This window comes from Mirounga angustirostris, unplaced genomic scaffold (genome assembly GCF_029215605.1).
Source record: "Mirounga angustirostris isolate CCGP_5_RB_7025 unplaced genomic scaffold, mMirAng1.0.hap1 SCAF_3, whole genome shotgun sequence".
NCBI lineage: Eukaryota > Metazoa > Chordata > Mammalia > Carnivora > Phocidae > Mirounga > Mirounga angustirostris.
In genome coordinates this window covers 136,397,438-136,412,594 of record NW_026991711.1, presented here as the reverse complement: position 1 = coordinate 136,412,594, position 15,157 = coordinate 136,397,438, and the positions used below count along the sequence as shown (strand labels likewise).

Genomic DNA, 15,157 nt, shown 5'->3' with positions numbered 1-15,157 from the left:
AGGCACAATGAGGTATATATATCATCTTGAACTAAGGAGAAGGGTAGGGGTCTGGGACTTCAAAGGGAAGGAATGCACTTCACAGGAGGATGAAAAAGAGTAAATGTTTGGTAAATAAATATTTTCTGGACCATTCAGAAACAACGGGACATAGAGAGGACTTTGATCAGATAGGCTTTGCTGATTCCTTCCTATCTACATATTATAATGTAGTTATCTCTGATGGTAGTTCTCTTCTTGGAGTAGGTCCTTCATCTAAGTTTAGGCAGTTGTGGGGGTCATAGGGTCAGAGTTTCTTCTTGAGTCTTTTGGGCTTTGATATTATCAACTAGGAATAATATGCATGCCAAAGTGGTCCATTTTGTGGAGGCCTGATGTTGGCCCCTAAAGAGACAACTCTCTAATGAAACTGATAATTGGAGTTATTGAGATCACTTGGGGAGTGTGTGAAGCCAGAGACAATCCTCCAAAGCAATAGCATTTAAGGGATGACCAATTGTAGGAGCCAAAGGAAGAGTGCTTTCAAAAATGAGGGGGCATTCAACACTGTTAGATATTCCCCAGCAGTCAGGTAAGATGAGAACTGAGAAGTATGCTTTAGACTTAACCGAAATGTTGTTGATGGCTTTGGAATGAGTGGTTTCATGAGAACAGTAGTGGGGAAGCAAAAGATAACTATAAATAAATACAGGCATTGGGAAGGATCATGAAGTTGAATGGGTTATTTGTGTATTTTACAAAGGGAAAGTTTTGAGTATGTCTAAATGCTGGAGGTGAGGGACCAATGAAGCAAACTGCATATAAAGAAGAGGGAGAGGTTAAGTACCTGAATAGGGTCCTCAAGGCCTGAAGGATTGCCTCCAATGGGAGGAAGACCATGTCTCTGATCGGGATGCATTATCAGTGTGTTTAAGAAATGTGTGGGATTGATGTGGGCAGACATGGGTTGGAATCAAGGCATCTCCACTTCCTAACTGTGTAACCTTGCCTAAGCTGCTCACTCTCTCCAGTGATTATGGCTATTTCTCTTACTGAGCATTCTCTATGGTACAGGTACTAACCAGTGAAATAGGGTTGGGTTGTTGTTGTTGTTGTCGTTGTTGTTGTTTTACACAGGAGACTGCCAAGGCTGCATAGCTTAGTGGAGAGAACATGTTTGTTAAAGTAAGTTAGACCAAGGCCCAAATCTAAGCAAGAAATTGAGAAAACCGTTATATGATAATTGACATTTTTTTGTAAGCAGGAGACAGAGTACAGCCTGAAACTAAGGGGAAGAGTGGGGGAAGTCCATTGGGTAAACCATGTAAGGAAAGGAAATTCAGAATAACCAAATATTTTTCTACTTTATCTTTTTTAAAGATTTATTTAGTTATTTATTTATTTGAGAGAGAGAGAAAGAGAGAGAGAGCACACACAAGCAGGGAAGAAGGGGCAGAGGGAGCGGGAGAAGCAGACTCCCCGTGGAGCAGGGAGCCCGATGCGGGGCTCAATTCCAGATCCCTGGGATCATGACCTGAGCCAAAGGCAGATGCTTAACAACTGAGCCACCCAGGTGCCCCATTTATCTACTTTAGATAGTCCTTTCAGTGATGTCATAGAGTTGACAGATATTAGGTAGGACTCTTACAGACTCAGGTACAGAAAAGCCAGTTCAAACTTACTTAAATAAAACGAGACTATTTTGTCTCAAGTCACTAAAAAATTCTTCAGGTGGAACCAAAGCATTGGAGTGTGTCCTACCCTCCTCCTCCTCTCTCTTTCTCCCCATATTTCAGCTCTGCTTTTGTTTTTTTAAAGATTTTATTTATTCATTAGAGAGAGCGAGTGAGAGATCGAGAGAGAGAGAGCACATGAGCAGGGAGCGGGGCAGACTCCCCACTGAGCAGGGAGCCACCGAGGCTCCCTTCAGCTCACTTTTTTTTTTTGATGTTGGCTTCACAAGGCTGACTCTATCCTCGTAATGACAGAGAAGGACAAAGTAGCACCAGCCTTCGGTCCTAGATGTGCAAGATCTCCCTAATGAGCACTTCTCTCCTTAATTGCCCTAGAGAAGCACCAGGATTGACTCTGATTGGCCAGGCATGGGCCATATTACCACCCCTGGAAATTAGGAATAGGTTTGGAGATGTGGTACACAAACAGACAACACACACACAGACACACACACACACACACACACCTCTCACCCACCCAACCTCTTGGACTAATTTAGGAGAGGGAAGGATTCCCAGAGGACAGAGTAGATCCCTTAACTCAAAGAAAGGATGATGGGCAGGTGAAAACACACTGATTATCTGTATCCATGTTCTGCAGACTGGAAATATGTTTTCTTTTTTTTTTTTTTTTCTGTTTTTCTTTTTTTTTTTTTTAATTTTTTTATTCTTATGTTAATCCCCTTACATTACAACATTAGTTTTAGATGAAGTGTTCCATGATTCATTGTTTGTGCACAACACCCAGTGCTCCATGCAGAATGTGCCCTCCTAAATACCCACCACCAGGCTAACCCATCCTCCCACCCCCCTCCCCTCTAGAACCCTGTTTGTTTTTCAGAGTCCATCGTCTCTCATGGTTCGTCTACCCCTCCGATTTCCCCCGCTTCATTCTTCCCCTCCCGCTACCTTCTTCTTCTTCTTCTTTTTTTTTTTTTTCTTAACATATATTGCATTATTTGTTTCAGAGGTACAGATCTGAGATTCAACAGTCTTGCACAATTCACAGCGCTTACCAGAGCACATACACTCCCCAGTGTCTATCACCCAGTCCCCCCATCCCTCCCACCCCACCCCCCACTCCAACAACACTCAGTTTGTTTCCTGCGATTAAGAATTCCTCATATCAGTGAGATCATATGATACATGTCTTTCTCTGTTTGACTTATTTCACTCAACATAATACCCTCCAGTTCCATCCACGTCGTTGCAAATGGCAAGATCTCATTCCTTTTGATGGCTGCATAATATTCCATTGTATATATATACCACATCTTCTTTATCCATTCATCTGTCGATGGACATCTTGGCTCTTTCCACAGTTTGGCTATTGTGGACATTGCTGCTATAAACATCGGGGTGCACGTAGCCCTTCGGATCCCTACTTTTGTATCTTTGGGGTAAATACCCAGTAGTGCAATTGCTGGATCATATGGTAGCTCTATTGGAAATATGTTTTCTTATATTGTGTTTATACTTACAAATTTCTTACTGAAGATTTTTTCATTTTTGCTAGAATTCATTGCTGGGATTTAATGAATACATTCAGTACATGAAATATGACATTCTGAAATTTAAAGAATAATGAGTCTTTGCACTCTTCTCTCTTTTTATTCCTCTCATTTCCTGATATTTCTTTTTTAAGTCAGGTAATGCACGTACACATTTCCACCTCTCTTAGAGGAGATTTAGAACAAAGAGGAAATAAGATTCACCTTGACATGAGTTGATTGGACATAAATCTTAGAGAATCAAGTTGATCTTAGAAGTAGTAGAAGTATTCTGAATCCAGCAATTAGCTAGAAAAAGGCAGCCACATCCTCTTTACCTATTTTCTCTTTCAGTTTCCTAGATCTTTTAGCATTTTCTTTGGGTGAGTGGCCATATCAGTCAGAGTTCAGTGCATAAAATAGAAACCACTCTAGCTATTATTACCATGATGGGATTTAATCCAGGAGATTACATGTATACAAAAGAGACTAAGGTGAGTCCTAGGCTCGGCCTCTGAGGATAATTTCTAGAATAATGATCCACCTGGGAAGCTCTGGGGCAGTCACTGGAAATTGAGGTGAAGACATATGCTTTATAGCTGCAGTCCAAGGTGAGGAAAAGGAATGAAGAGGCCACCACAAGTTAACCCTGCTATGATACTCAGAAAGCTAGACGACTCCAAACACAGAAACTTAAATCTCCACAACTGTGCTCGTTAGTAGAAGTACCCACTGTGAATTTACCTTTCAGATCTCAAATGAAGGTATGTATTCATAGACTCTAACTCACATGCAAAACCTTAGCTGCCATGGAGTCTGGAAATGTCTTTTTAGCCCAGCCCTTCCAAGTAGAAGGGTGGGATAGAGGTTGAGCAAGCCAGTCCACAGTTATCTATCACAGTGGCTTAGGCATTTTCTTTGTTTTTGCTTGTTTTCTGGCAGGAATGGTTGGATTGTTTGTGTTTGGAACAGGCAGAGGAAAACTGAAGAACAGTTGCTGCTTGGAAAAGGAAATGTCGAATTGTAAAAGCTTATTAGCTCTTAGAGTCAGCCTGAACCTTGTTTCAATCTTTCTCTGACTGGGTTATTTCACTTAGCATTATACTCTAGTCATCTATATTGTTGCAGATGGCAAGATTTCATTCTTTTTATGGCTGAATAATATTCCGTTGGTTGTGTGTGTGTGTATACACACACACCCATATACCCCACATCTTCTTTATCCATTCATCTGTTGATGGACACTTGGGCTGCTTGTATATCTTGGCTAGTGTAGATAATGCTGCAGTAAACATAGGGTGCATATATCCCTTTGAGTTAGTGTTTTTGTATTCTTTGGGTAAATACCCAGTAGTGTGATTACTGGATCATAGGGTAGCTCTATTTTTAATTTTCTGAGGAACCTCCAAACTGTTTTCCATGCTGGCTGCACCAATTTGCATTCCCACAACAGTGCTTGAGGGTTCCTTTTTCTCCACATCCTCCTCAACACTTGTTGTTTCTTGAGTTTTTAATTTTAACCATTTTGACAGGTGTGAGGTGATATCTTATTGTGGTTTTGATTTGCATTTCCCTGATGATGAGTGATGTCGAGCATCTTTTGTCTGTTGGCCATCTGGATGTCTTCTTTGGAGAAATGTCTGTTCATGTCTTCTGCCCATCTTTCCATTTTTAATTGGATTATTTGGTGTTGAGTTGTATGAGTTCTTTTTTTGTTTTTAGATTGCTTGCAAGTGGGAGTGGGGGGCAGCAGAGAGGGAGAGAGAGAATCTTAAGCAGGCCCCACACTCAATGTGGAGCCCAACATAGGGCTTGGTCCCATGACCCCAAGATCATAACCCAAGCTGAAATCAAGAGTCGGACACCCGACTGAGCCACCCAGGTGCCCTGAGTTGTGTAAGTTCTTTATATATTTCGGACATTAACCCTTTATCAGATATATCATTTGCAGATAGCTTCTCCCATTCAGTAGGTTGTCTTTTAGTTTTGTTGATGGTTTCCTTTGTTGTGCAGAGACTTTATTTTGATGTAATCCCAAAAGTTTATTTTTGCTTGTTTCTCTTGCCTCAGGAGACATATCTAGAAAGATGTTGCTATGGCCAATGTCAGAGAAGTTCTAGGATATTTATGGTTTCAAATCTCACATTTAGGTCCCTAATCCATTTTGAGTTTATTCTTTTGCATGTAGCTGTCCAGTTTTCCCAACACCATCTGTTGCAGGGATTTTTTTTTCCCATTGCATATTCTTGCTTCCTTTGTTGAAGATTAATTTTCCATATAATCGTGGATTTATTTCTGGGCTCTCTAGTCTGTTTCATTGATCTATGTGTCTATTTTTGTGCCAATACCATACTGTTTTTATTACTGTATCTTTGTAGTGTATCTTAAAATCTGGGGTTGGGATACCGCCAGTTTTGTTCTTCTTTTTCAAAGTGGCCTTGGCTATTCTCAGTCTTTTGTGGTTCCATACAAAGTTTAGGATTGTTCTAGTTCTTTGAAAAATGCTGTTAGTATTCTGATAGGGATTGCATTAAATCTGTAGATTGCTTTGGGTAGTATAGACACTCTAACAATATATGTTCTTCCAATCCATGAACACAGAATGTCTTTCCATTTATTTGTGTTATCTTCAATTTCTTTCTTCAGTGTTTCATGGTTTTCAGAATACAAGCCTTTCACCTCTCTAGTTAAGTTTATTCCTAGGTTATTATTTTGGGTTCAGTAGTAGATGGGATTGTTTTCTTAATTTATCTTTCTGCTGCTTCATTATTAATGTGTAGAATTGCAATGGAGTTCTGTACATTGATTTTGTATCCTATGACTTTACTGAATTCATTAATCAGTTCTAGTAATTTTTTGATGGAGTCTGGGGTTTTCTATACTCTCATGTCATTTGCAAATAGTGAAAGTTTTACTTACTCCTTACCAATTTGTATGCCTTTTATTTCTTTTTGTTGTCTGATTGCTGCTAGGACTTCTAGTTATGTTGAATAAAAATGGTGAGAGTGGACATCCTTGTCTTGTTCCTGACCTAAGAGGAAAAGCTCTCAGATTTTCCCCATTGAGTATGATGTTCGCTGTGGGTTTTTCATATAAGACCTTTATTCTTAGGGGAAAAGCTCAGTTTTTCACCTTAAGTACAATGTTCGCTGTGGGTTTTTCATATATGGCCTTTATCATGTTGAAGTATGTTTCCTCTAAACCTACTTTGTTGAGGGTTTTTATCATGAATGAATGTTGTACTTTGTCAAATGCTTTTCCTGCATCTATTGAAATGATCAGATGCTTTTCATCCTTTCCCTTGTTGATGTGATGTGTCATATTGACTGATTTGGGAATACTGAACTACCCTTGCATCCTTGGAATAAATTCCACTTGATTGTGAATGATTTTTTTTTTTAATGTATTGTTGGATTCAGTTTGCCTAATACTTTGTTGAGGATTTTTGCAACTATGTTCATCAGAGATATTGGCCCACAGTTCTTTTTTGTGGTGTCTTTGGTTTTAAGTAATGCTGGCTTCATAGAATGAATTTGGAAGTTTTCCTTCCTCTTCTATTATAATAATTTGAGAAGAGTGGGTATTAGCTCTTCTTTAAATGTGTGATAGAATTTGCTTGTGAAGCCATGTAGTCCAGGACTTTTGTTCTTGGGAGGTTTTTGATTATTGATTGAGTTTCATTGCTGGTCATCAGTCTGTTCAAATTTTCTATTTTTGCCTGCTTCAGTTTTGGTGGGTTATATGTTTCTAGTAATTTATCCATTTCTTTTAGGTTGTCGAATTTGTTGGCATATAGTTTTTTCATAATTCTCTTATAATCCTTTGTATTTCTGTGGTGTCAGTTGTTACTTCTACTCTTTCATTTGTGATTTTGTTTATTTAAGTCCTCTCTCTTTTGGCGAGTCTGGTTAGAGATTTATCAATTTTGTTGATGTTTTTAAAAGACCAGCTCCTGGTTCCACTGATCTGTTCTGTTGGGTTTTTTAAGTTTCTGTATCACTTATTTCTGCTCTAATCTTCATTGTTTCCTTCCTTCTGCTGGCTTTGAGTTTTGTTTGTTCTTCTTTTTTTAGCTCCTTTATGTATAAGGTTAGGTTGTTTATCGGAGATTTTTCTTGCTTCTTGAGGTAGGGCTGTATTGCTATAAATGTCCTTAGAACCGCTTTTGCTGCATCCCAAAGATTTTGGACCATTATGTTATCATTATCATTTCTCTACATGTAATTTTTGATTTCTTCTTTGATTTCTGGTTGGTTCATTCATTGTGTAGTAGTATGTTATTTTACCTCCATGTACTTATGCTCTTTTCAGATTTTCTCTTGTGGTTGATTTGTAGTTTCATAGCATTGTGGTCAGAAAAGACTTCGATCTTTTTGAATTTGTCAAGAGTTGTTTTGTGGCCTAATAAGTGATCTATTCTGGAGAATGTTCTGTGTGTACTTGAAAAGAATGTGTATTCTGCTGTCTTAGGATAGAATGTTCTGAATATATCTGTTAAATCCCTCTGGTCCCGTATGTCTTTCAAAGCCACTGTTTCCTTGTTGATTTTCTGTTTGGATGATCTGTCCTTAGATAGAAGTGGGGTTTTAAAGTCCCTTACTATTATTGTATTACTCTCAATTAGGTCCTTTATGTTTGTTATTAACTGTTTTATGTATTTGGGTACTCCCATTTTGGGTACATAAATACTTAAAATTGTTACATCTTCTTATTGGATTGTCTCCTTTATTATTATATTCTGTCCTCCTTTGTCTCTTGTTACAGTCTTTGTTTTAAAGTCTGTTTTGTCCCATATAAGTATGACTAGCCCAGCTTTCTTTTGACATCCCTTTGCATGATAAATGTTTCTCCATTCCCTCACTTTCAATTTGCATGTCTCTTTAGGTCTGAAATGAGTCTCTTGTAGGCAGCATATAAATGAGTGTTGTTTTTATCATCCATTTTGTCACCCCATGTCCTTTGATTGGAGTGTTTATTCCATTTGCATTCAAAGTAAGTATTGATAGATATATATTTATTACCATTTTGTTACCTGTTTTGTGGTTGTTTTTGTAGTTCTTCTCTGATCCTTTCTTCTCTTGCTCTCTTTCAGTTTGCTGGCTTTCTTTAGTGATATATTTGGATTCCTTTCTCTTTGTTTTTTGCATATTTATTAGTGGTTTTTGATTTGTGGTTACCATTAGGTTTGCATGTAACAGCTCGTGCATATAGTAGTTTATATTAAATTGATAAGTTTGAACCCATTCTGTACTCCCCTCCCCCATGTTTTAGGTATATGGTGTCATACTTTACATCCTTTTATTCTGTGAGTCTGTTGACCTAATTTTACAGATATGCTTATTTTTACTACTTTTGTGTTTCCTTCTTTTCTTTTTTTGAAGTCTTTATTTAAATTCCAGTCAGTTGACATATAGTGTAATATTAGTTTCAGGTGTAGAATTTAGTGATTCATCACTTACATACAACACCCAGTACTCATCACAATGAGTGCCTTCCTTAATACCCATCACCCATTTAACCTATCCCCCTGCCCACCTCCTCTCCAGTAACACTCAGTTTGTTCTCTGTCGTTAAGAATCTGTTTTCTGGTTTGACTCTTCCCCCCCCCCCCACCCATGTTCATCTGTTTTGAGTCTTAAATTCCACATATGAGTGAAATCATATGGTATTTGTCTTTCTCTGACTGACATATTAGCATAATACTCTCTAGCTCCAGCCACATCATTGTAAATGACAAGATTTCCTTCTTTTTTGTGGCTAATATTCCGTGTGTGTGTGTGTGTGTTTACCGCATCTTTTTCTTCCTGTTTTTCTTACTTATGGTCTTTCCTTTTCACTCAGAGTCCCCTTTAACATTTCTTATAGGGCTGATTTATTGGTCATGAACTCTTTTAGCTTTTGACTGTCTGAGAAGCTCTTTATCTCTCCTTCTATTCTGAATGATAGCCTTGCTGGATAGACTATTCTTGGCTGCAGATTATTTTTCCTTTCAGCACCTTGTATCTTGCCACTTCCTTCTAGCCTACAAAGTTTCCGCTGAAAAATCCACTGATAGCCTTTTGAAGATTCCCTTGTATGTAATTGTCTTCTTTTCTCTTGCTGTTTCTAAAATTCTCTATCACTTCTTTTTGCCATTTTAACTACTATATGTTGTGGTGTGGACCTCCTTGGGTTGATTTTGTTGGGGTGTCTCTGGCCTCCTGGATTTGGATATCTGTTTCCTTCCCCACATTGGGGAAGTTTTTGGCTACTATTTCTTCAAATAAATTTTCTGCCCCCTCCTCTCTTTCTCCTTCTGGGATCCTTATAATGTGAATGTTATTACACTTGATGGAGTTAGTAAGTTCCCTAAGTACATTCTCATTCTGCAGTTTTTTTTCTCTCACCTGCTCATCTTTATTACTTTCCATTACTCTGTCTTCCAGATTATTAATTCATTCCTCTGCTTTCTCTGCCCTGCTATTTATTACATCAAGTGTATTTTCATTTATTGTCTTCCTCATCTCTGATCGGTTCTTTTTTATCTCTGTGTAAAGGGTCTCACTGATGTCCTCCACTCTTTTCTCAAGTCCAGTGGGTATCTTTACAATCATTACTTTAAATTCTCTCTCAGGCATATTACTTACATCAGTGTTGCTTAGGTCTCTTGTGCTTTGGTCCTGTTCATTCTTTGGGACATATTCCTCTGTCTCCTCATTTTGTCTCACTGTTAGGAAAGTCAGCTACATCTCCTCTTGAAAGTAATGGCCTGATGAAGCAGTCCTATAGTGCCCTGCAGTGCAGTGTCCCCCATGTACCAAAACCTACAAGAAGGGGGGTGTCTCCTGTGTGTATTGCATGTGCCCTGCTGTTGTGTTCTGGGTGCTTTTTCCTTCAGTCCAGGAGTCTGCAGAGGCTCTCTTTGCTTGTTGTGGCCAACGTTTTGTCCCCAGCTGGGATGGGACACACAGTTTTAACAAAGTTTGCACCAGTCTGCTTACAAAATGAGACCTGCTGAGGCCAGGACCAGGGCTGGACTGGGAAGATCCGCAGAGCACACCTGGGCAGGGCACACAATTTTAATAAAGTGTGCCTTGAGCTTCTGCAAGGCCCACCACCACTGCTGCCAGGACTGAGAACCCACCAAACACAGGGCGTGGTGTAAGCAAGTGAAGTAGTGAATGTTGGCACTGCACTGTTGCCCGCAGATGGCCATGACTTTATGCTGGGGCATCAGGTGGTGCTTGCCAGCTCCTTCGTTACTGGAGAAGTCCCACAGCAAACCTGCCCTTGTGGGACATGCTGTGAGATTAGTAAATAACTCTCCCTTATATCCCAGGCATTTTTCAAACTGTTCTTTATGTTTCTCCACAGGCTTTTTGTCATGCTGTCTCATTAAGAGCAGGGACTCAGCTTCCTGTCACCCTCTGGGGTCTCCCAGAATCAAGAGCACTGATTTTTAAAATTCCAGGCTTTAAGTCCTTCTGGTTTTAAGAACTCACTAAATTCAGCCTCTCTCACTTTCAAAGCCGAATGTTATAGGGATTGTCTTCTCTGTGCGGGCTCTCTGGTGTGGTAGTCTGTTTGCCTCCCTTCCCCATACCCATGGGTCCCTCTCTCCAGCGAACCTCATGCAGGTCTGTTTAACACCCCCCCGCCGCAGTGTCTCTACCCCTCCTGCCTTCTTCAGTGTGGCCTCTTCTCTACATTTAGCAGTGGAGTCTGTTCCGCCAATCTTTGGGTTGTTTTCTTGGTTATATACACTGATGTGGGTGTTAGCTAGTTGTGTCTGTGGGACAAGGTGAGGCTGGGATACTCCTCCTCTGCCATCTTCCCTGGAAGTCAGGGGTGAGTATATTTGTCCAAGGTCAGACAAGTAGGAAGTGGCAGAGAAGAGACTTGGACGGAGATGGACCCCGGAGCCCCTTGCTCCCCACAGTGTAAGCCATGGACCTGCAGCTTTGCAGCACGTGGATCTTGTTAGAAATGTTGACCCTTAGGCTCTGTTGCAGACTGCCTAAATCAGAACCTGTATCTTCACGAGACCCCCAGGTGATTCTTGGCATGTCACCGTGTGAGGAGGGCTGCTCTTAGTCGCTCTGCTGATGGAGACTTCCTAACCAGGGCGGGGGGTTTCTCTGTTAGGCAGGTGCCCTAGAACTTCAGGTCTGTGAGTCATTTGATGGCACCTTGGAGTCAAACAGAACCTGTCTTCCTAGGAGAAAGGGCCCTTTTTTGTTTTTTGCCTTTAATGGGTCTTTCAGTCAGTGCATTATGACATGTGGGAGGGAGAAATGGGAGTTTTCAAGCTGTTCTTCCAATAATAAGCTTCTAATTTTTCATGTTCATGATGTAAGTCAAGCACAAGCTGGGCTCTGTGAGCATTTCCTCTTCTGCATAGCAGTAAAGGTAATATAAGCAACAAAACTGTAGGGCACTTTCCCACTAAAGGAAACCAAAGAATTGATAGTGTGTGTAAAGAACTGAGGAAGCATTTTAAAAAAGAATCTGCTCCTTTTACATTCTTCCATGTCAGAAACAAAATCCAGAATCAGTACAAAGCAGTTTCAAGATGCTTACACTCTGACTTTGTGCACATGCCCCAACCTGCATTCCAGTCATTGTATTAAGGGCTAAGACACAATTTACAGAAATAAGGTCAATCTTGTTGTGACCTCTGTTGATAAGGAGTTGAAATTCAAGAGTTTGGTTCTTAGTATTTTATAGTCAGTTAAAGATACTTAAGTTTGCAGGTTGGAGCTAGAACACGCACTAGTAAGTATGATAGACATTGAAGAGTGAGACAAAAAGAATTAAAAGACACTGTGTCTCCCTATCTGTGAAATGAGGAAGTAGAACTAGATTTCTATACTTCCTTCCTACCTTAACATCTTATGATTCTATATAACAAGAGTAATTATAAAAATATTTAAGGAGCCCTTCGAAATAGTCTCCTTTACTCCTTACAAGAACCTATGAGATTCCTTTTATCAATCCTATTTTATAGGTGAGGAAACAGGCACAAACATATCAGTCACTCACCAGGTTATATCCTAAGAGGTGAAGCTAATTCGCACTCAGCAGTGTGACTCGAGCCTTGCTCTCATACACCCTACCCACTCGCCCTCTCTCTTTATGGCAAGCATGCCTCTAGCTTCTCAGCTCTTGTTACTGGTGCATTAGAAACACCACAAGCAGAAAGGAGGCATTTCCACATGGAGGGCATCCATCGACCTCCTAAGCAACTGTCAACCTAAGTTGCATTTTGAGTCCCCTAGGATCCTTCAGCAGCACTGATGCATGCGTCCCACCCTGAGATTCTAATAGGGTCAGTCTGGCATGCAGTCTAGGCATTGGGCTTTTTTCTTAAATGTTCCTTAGAAATTCATATGTGCATAGCCCAGGTTGAGAGTGACTATTCCAAATTTTCTGGGATTGGGGTTGGTTCTGGAGGCAGGTTCCACCACATAGGATCAGGTACTGACCTTATATGTTAACCATTTGTATCATAATGCAAGATTTTAAATTCTACTTAAAGTGGATTCATCTGTGTTTGACCGTACCATCTGTTGTTTTATTTAAAATTTTTTCTTAGAGTCTTTTAAGTATTCCAGTGTTTTATTACACACTGATAGAGTTAAAAGAAAGGAAAAGAACACAAAGTAATTCCTACTGAAAGCAACCATTACGTTATTTTACTCTTTTGGATCAACTTTTTCACAAATTGTGATTATGATTTTTGGTCCCTTCTATGTAAGATATGATAAATGGTATCAGTACGTAGACAAATGGCAGTGGATTTTATATTTAAAAGTACAAATAAATTAGCTATTGTGATGTCCAACCATTTTTTTTAAATATTAGTTATCACTTAAGTTCCACAAAAGCAGAATCATGTCTGTGTTAACTTCTGTATCTCCATCCCCTTCCACAGACCTTGGCCTATAATGGGTACTATTAGACTACTCTACAACTAATGAATGTGTAAATAAATGAATGAGTTATAAATAGCTTCACATAATGAGGAAACTCAAACTATTGCATGCTTATACCAAAAAATGACTCTGTCAAAAGAAAATAGTACTTTTGTTAAGACCCTCTCTCATTCTTACAGGTCATATGAAAGATGTTGGCGAGGGGAGGACTGTAGTAATAGAGAATTTGGGGTTGTTTTTAGAGATGGTGAGGGGCAGAGGGAGAGAGAGAATCTTAAGCAGGCTCCACCCCGAGTGTGGAGACTGACACAGGGCTCAATCTCACTACCCTGAGATCATGACCTGAGTCGAAACCAAGAATTGAACACTTACCTGAGCCAGCCGGCACACCTTTTTTATTGAGGTGCAGTTAACACATGGTGTTACATTAGTTACAGCTGTACAACATGGTAATCAGACAACTCTATACATTGTCGCATTCAACACCAGTATAGCTGCCGTTTGTCACCATAAAATGCTGTTACATTATTGACTGTATTCCCTCTGCTGTATCTTTCATCCCGGTGACTTATCCATTCCCAAACTGAAAGCCTGTCCCTCCCACTCCCCTTCACTGTTTTCTTGTTTCCTCTCCACACCCCTCTCCCCTCTGGCAACCACCAGTTTGTTCTGTGTGTTTATGTGTCTGTTTCTACTTTGTTTGCTTTGTTTTTTATATTCCACATGCAAGTGAAATCATATGGTATCCTTCTCTGACTTATCTCACTTAGCATTATGCCCTCTAGTTCCATCCATGTTGTCACAAATGGCAATCTTTTTTTATGGCTGCATAATACTCCATAGAACATATATACCACATCTTCTTTATCCATTCATCTACCTATTAAACTACATGTCTCTTTCACAATGACAGGATCTTTTATCAAGATTTGAGAGAGAGAAAGAGTGCATGGGGGGGAAGGGCAGAGGGAGAGAGAATCTCAAGCAGACTCCCCGCTGAGTGTGGAGCTTGACACGGAGCTGGATCTCGTGACCATGAGCCGAAACCAAGAGTCGGACGCTCAACCAACTGAGCCACCCAGGTACACCTCACAATAACAGAACACTCACATCTATCTACTGGTTATTGGTGAATTGAATACTTATGTGCTAAGCTCTGGATAATGAAAGAAGTACATGCTATCCCTGTAGGTTGAGACTTTGTGAATGTTCTAGAAGTATGAATAGTAAAATTTTATCTGACCTCTGCTAACATGGGTCTGTCGCTGCCCATTTCCACAGAGCAGTCTGACTGAGATGGCTTTGGGGAGAGGGCGAAGAGATGACAGAGGCCCTTAAGCCTTGCTGACTCTACAGAAACTGCACTTAACTCCTTCACTCCAGTGTCCTTATTAACCATTCCCTGGTTAGTTATGCACTGTGTGGCACGTGGTCCACCCTTGCACTGTGCTCGACTAGTTTTTTTCTGATTTCTGTCTTAGAGGATTTTAACCATGAATCCCTTTACAACTTTCCTTCTAGACAGGTCTGTTGGGTTAATGCCTCTGCAGACCTGGCCTCAGCCACTGCTACTCACTGCTTCCCCCATCCTAACAGCTGGGCCAGATGCCTTTCAGAGTCAGCAAAACCTGTTTTTTAAAGGTACAAGAGAAAAAAAACACTTGCCATGTGACCATAAGCAGGAGCTACTGGAAGAACCCAGGCTATTGGCTTTTTTATGGTAGCTGCTGTTTTGAAATCATTCTGAAGTTCATTTTCTTCATCTCTTTGAACCTTGTCTTTTCCTCAGTGGTTGAACCATGATTAGACCCTTTTGGTCTTAAGGAACTGCCTTTAACCATTTACTTTATGCTACCCCTCCTGGTCACAACTTTTTTTTTTTTAAGATTTTATTTATTTATTTGAGAGAGAGAGAATGAGAGACAGCAGGAGAGGGAGGAGGGTCAGAGGGAGAAGCAGACTCCCTGCCGAGCAGGGAGCCCGATGCAGGACTCGATCCCGGGACTCCAGGATCATGACCTGAGCCGAAGACAGTTGCTTA

At 40.2% G+C, this 15,157-nt stretch overlaps 1 long non-coding RNA gene across 1 annotated transcript in view; it reads left to right on the top strand.

Annotated features, from left to right (window-relative positions):
• LOC135363892 (uncharacterized) overlaps positions 1–14,752 on the top strand; it is a 69,938-nt gene extending 55,186 nt beyond the window's left edge. The window contains exon 3 of the long non-coding RNA XR_010410186.1: positions 14,030–14,752. This is a non-coding gene — a long non-coding RNA (uncharacterized LOC135363892). The remainder of the gene's footprint in view (positions 1–14,029) is intronic.
• The last annotated feature ends 405 nt before the right edge of the window (positions 14,753–15,157 follow it).